Source organism: Felis catus, chromosome B2 (assembly GCF_018350175.1).
Source record: "Felis catus isolate Fca126 chromosome B2, F.catus_Fca126_mat1.0, whole genome shotgun sequence".
NCBI lineage: Eukaryota > Metazoa > Chordata > Mammalia > Carnivora > Felidae > Felis > Felis catus.
Genome location: NC_058372.1, coordinates 57,139,343 through 57,144,466, shown reverse-complemented (window position 1 = coordinate 57,144,466; position 5,124 = coordinate 57,139,343). Strand labels below are relative to the sequence as shown.

The following is a 5,124-nucleotide window of genomic DNA, read 5'->3' as shown; positions in this document are numbered from 1 at the left end:
ATGCATAACCTCAAAAGCATGGATAATAATAAAATGTAGCCAAATAGTTAGGAAGTGATTAGTTTTAAATATTTATTACCTTTGTTTTTATAAAATTAATTTAATTTTAGGTTGATAGAATTTAATTTTTAGTGACGACTGTTTTACAACTGGCTTGCAAAATTCCTGGAAACTTAAATAATTGCTTTTGTGAGCTGGCAAGAGTGGGCTCTGGTACAATACTGGCAATTTTGCTTATCATCCTGTATCAAATGGCTATCCCCTTCCAATCACTCTTTATCCTCCTTATCCTGCTATATTTTTCTCCATTAGTATTTAACACACACACACACACACACACACACACACACTCACACACACACATTTTTTTTTCTTGGCACTGAAACTTGAGGGATGTAAAATTTGTTTATTTTGTTCACTTCTGTATCCCCAGTGCTTAGAACAGGTCTTGCAGAGCCCTTAGGTGCTTATGTATTGAAAGAATGGATGAGTTTATTAATATTTTGTTCAAGATGGATATTAGCTTGTTATGGAAAAAAGCAAAGAACTGGGAATCAGAATACTATTCTGTGCAGTCGCTGCATGCAACAGTTACTCTCACAACTTCCCTATGAGGGAAGTATTATTATTATTACCATTTTACAGATGAGGCAACAGGGCATAGCTTTGCCCAATGACAAATAGCAGATAACACAGCCAGGATTCACACTCTGACATTTTGGTTCCAGAAACAACACAATAAAGAAAAAGGTTTTTTTTTAATTGTTGAAAAATTTAAAAATGTACAGAAGTAGATGGAATAGAATAATTAAATTCAAATATCCATCATCCAACTTTAATATTTATCAACTCATGGTCAATTTCTTTTCATCTACACTCCTTTTCCTGACTAGATTATTTTGAAAGTAATCCAAATAATCATTTTATTAATATTTCCATGTTTATCTCTAAAAAATAAATACTAATCCACATTCTGGTTGGAAATTTTGTACTATCCATTTTTGGCCTAGTGTTTGTGGGTGCTATTTAATTTTTTCTGAAATAAAGTTTCCTCATCTGCAAAATGGATACACTATTTTTTCTCAGATTTTTTTTGAATATTGATGAAAGCAATATATTCAAAACACTTCGTTCAACTACAAAACATTATATAAAGGTTGGGTTTTCAACTCCTATGTCATTACCCACATTGTGCTATTCACACACTTAAAGGCTCTACATCAAAGCCTAGGTTGGCTGAGTACAGACAAGCATGACCTGCTTTTTCCCAGCAATGTGGTTTCTCAAATAACATCATGCCTCATAAATACGCCAGAGTTCTTACAGAGAGTCAGCAGTTACATGGAATGTATCAGTCCTTACAAGACTGCAAAACCTTAAGAGAAAACAATAAAGTATTACTTTTATATTATAATAAAGAAAAGCTGCTGAGCATCATAAATATTTACAAGAATCTATCACAACTTGCTTCCCAAATAAGAGTCTAAATGTATGTAACATTGTACAAGGGTGAGAGACAGAACAAAATGAGAGGCACACCTTCATGGAGCCTCAATTGTATTCCATCATAAATAACATAAAACATTCTTTTAAATAATAATAATCACATCAACATACACTTTTAGAGTTCTTAATATGTGTCCAGCACTGTTGTAAATGTTTTTAAATATTAGCTCATTTAACACTCACAACTCTATGAGGTAGATGCAATTATTTCCATCTGGCGGTTGGGGAAACAGAGGTACAATGAGGTTAAGAAATTTGTCAGTGTCAGAGAGCAAGTAGTGGGGAAGCCATCATTTAAATTCAGGTGTCTGCTTTAGAGCAGCTTCTGCTGCTGTGCTATTTCTCCTATCAAAAGAAAAAGAAGGGCTCACTTCAGCAGCACCTATACTAAAATTGGAACTACACAGAAGATTAGCATGGGCCCTGTGCAAGGATCACACGCAAATTCATGAAGCATTCCGTATTTTTCTGGATTGATGCCAAGTTCAGGGTATTTGTGGTAGTCATGCTCCGCTGTTAAGTTAGAATATTTGGGTGAGAGGTCATATATCATGGTTTACTAAATAAATGACTTTGGGTAAATAAAAAATAAAAAAAAAAAGAAGACGAAGCAGAAGAAAGAGAAAGGAAAAAGGAACCAATAAAGCAATGGCTTTCAAACATCTAGGTATTCAAGTACTCCCTTTGCAATTCTTATTCATAAAAAAATATTCAGGATTCAACATACTGGTCAGTGGCTTATATTTTCTTCTAAGACACACTTGAAAATAAATTCATATTTACTAAAATCAAAAGAAATACAGGTGACCCTTGAACAAGATGAAGGTTAGGGGCACCAGGCTCCATGCAGTTGAAAATCTGTGTATTACTTTGGACTCCCCAAAACTTAACTACTAATAATTTGCTGTTGACTGGACACCTTACTGATAATATAACCAGATTAACACATATTTTGTTTGGTCTGTATGTGACATACTGTGTTCCTTTTTTAAAATATGTATTTTTTAATGTTTATTTTTTATTTTGGAGAGAGATAGACAGAGCGTGAACAGGGGAGGGACACGGAGAGAGGGAAACACAGAATCCAAAGCAGGCTCCAGGCTCTGAGCTGTCAGCACAGAGCCTGACATGGGGCTCAAACCCTCGAACCATGAGATCATGACCTGAGCTGAAGTTGGATGCTTAACTGACTGAGCCACCCAGGTGCCCAACATACTGTATTCTTAACAATAAAATAAGCTAGAGAAAATAAAATGTTATTGAAAAAATCATAAGGAAGAGAAAATACATTTACAGTACTGTAAAAAATATGCATATAAGTGAGCCCATGCAGTTCAAACCTGTGTTGTTCAAGGGCCACCTGTATATTTACATGTACTTCATTCCAGATGATCTCATTTATCATGATCTTGGACGCATTGGATTATGGAATAGACTGCAGCAAAACTGAAACAAATCGGTAATTAAGGTGGCAAAATTTGAATTCATGGCAAGTGTGTTGTGTAGAGTTGGGCCTTCTGGGCACATTATTCTGCTGTCAGAAATGTGTGTAAGAAGTGTGAAATAAGCTGCTTAGGGACTGAGGCTTAGAAAACAAAAAACAGGGGCACCTGGGTTTCTCAGTCAATTAAGTGTCTGATTTCGGCTCAGGTCATGATCTCATGGTTTGTGAGTTCTAGCCCCACGTTGGGCTCTGTGCTGACAGCTCAGAGCCTGGAGCCTGTTTCAGATTCTTTGTCTTCCTCTCTCTCTCTCTCTCTCTCTCTCTCCACCCCTCCCCCCACTCCCACTCTGTCTCTCAAAATGAATAAATGTTAAAAAAATTAAAAAAAAAACCCGAAAGACAAAATCTAGGGATACATATCTGTAAACAGTGGATATTGGTCATGGGGTTTCTCAGGAGTTCTTATTTCCTGACACTAGGGATAACACCCTGAATAACAGTCCTTGTTCTCAAGTACCTCAGAGCCTACTGGGCAAGACAGATCTGTAGATATTTTAGAGCAACGTGATATGGAGTTCGAGAGGGGTTTGCAAAGATAGTAAGTTTGTAGGGTAAGAAGTGTTCATGTTCTGTCTGGGAGAATAAGAAGTGGCTTATTTATGACTTTTAGAGAAAATGTGGAAGAAAGAGAAAGACTTTGAATCTTGCAGAAGGGTAAGAAGGGAAAAGCCTGACAGTGCCATTAGTCAATCGCACGGAGGAAAAAAAAAATTGCAGCTAAGGGATCTATGCCAATACATGCAGAACATGTGTCCATGTTGAATCTTTTGTCTCCACAGCTCAAACTCCCTTGACTTTTACACTTAAGAATTGGAGGTGGAGCTAGAATTGTGTTTGCTTCAAGAGCCTATCATGGGCTTGTCTTATGATGAAGTGATGTGGGGCTACCAAGACTGCCTGACATTGAGAGAGTATAATGTCATGTTTAGGAAATAACATATTTGGAACACAAGTCACTAGAAAGTAGAGAAGTCTGCATATTAATCTTTGGGGTTTTGGGGTCTGGAGACCAGATTTAATTCTGGGCTCTATCTCTTGCCAACTGTGACATGTGGGTAATTAATTTAATTTCTTGATGCCTTTGTGTTTTCATTTGTAAAACTGGTGGCACCACCAACTTGGGGGGGGTGGTCATAAAGATTAAATTAGATCATGTATATGTAGAACACATTCTGGCAACAAAGAACTTCATGGAAAATAACTTGTTATGTGGGAAAAGTTACCACTGTTGGTTAGATTATGTGTGGGTTGGGAATGGCCAGCCAATGTTTTGAGGGAGGAATTATCCTCTAGTTTAGGTTCTTGGAATTCAGGTTTAAATTCCAGGATGAGGGAGTACAAATGGAGGACAAGTGGAAGTCAAAAAAGCAGAGGTATCTATACTTCCTGATGGCAGTGGCAATGGTGCCAGTAGCTATAGAAGTTCAAGCTCCATTGGGGAACACTTGGCCCCTTCAATACCAGGCATTCAGTGTAAACTTCAGTGGGCTGCAATAGTGTGCATGCTTTTGTGTGGGACAGTAGAGACCCCCTCAGTAAACCCCATTCTGGCTACTGCATTGGATGTCAAGGGCGACAGGAGACATCACTTCAGTAAGCTAGAACAGAAGAGTACAGCCAATACAATATTCAGAAGAACACATTCTTAATTTTTTTGGTGGCTCAGTTTTCCCCAGAGCATGCTAGGACAGAACCAGAAAAATCCTGATGCTTGATTACCATTGTGATTATTTTTTTCCCTTCGGCTGGTGTGTTCCGGGAAACATAGTTTCCACTTAAGTAATAGTGGAAGGGAAGGAAGTAAGAAGATTTCTCCTCATAATAGAAACAAACAAGAAAGTGGCAAATAATATTCAGTATAGGCAAGGGTAATGGTTAGCATCCAGTAATTAATAATACAAAGTATGATTTCAAGGTAAAGGATTCTGAGATATCAATTTGAATTCAAGGGTAGATTTTCAAGTAATCACTCAATGTGTTCATTTAATACAAGGCAAGTAAAATATTGGGAAGTTAGGGAAGTTATTATAATGAGAAAATAAAGCATAGTTTTCTTTTATTCAAAAAACCATGGTGTGTTTTTTTTGGCAACATACTCAAGGAAGACAATAGAG

General features: G+C 37.0%; 1 non-coding gene across 1 annotated transcript; it reads left to right on the top strand.

Moving 5' to 3' along the window:
* Nucleotides 1-1,869: 1,869 nt before the first annotated feature.
* Nucleotides 1,870-1,974, top strand: LOC111560644. Its single transcript, XR_002742647.1, has one exon. It is a non-coding gene; the product is annotated as a U6 spliceosomal RNA (small nuclear RNA).
* Nucleotides 1,975-5,124: the final 3,150 nt, after the last annotated feature.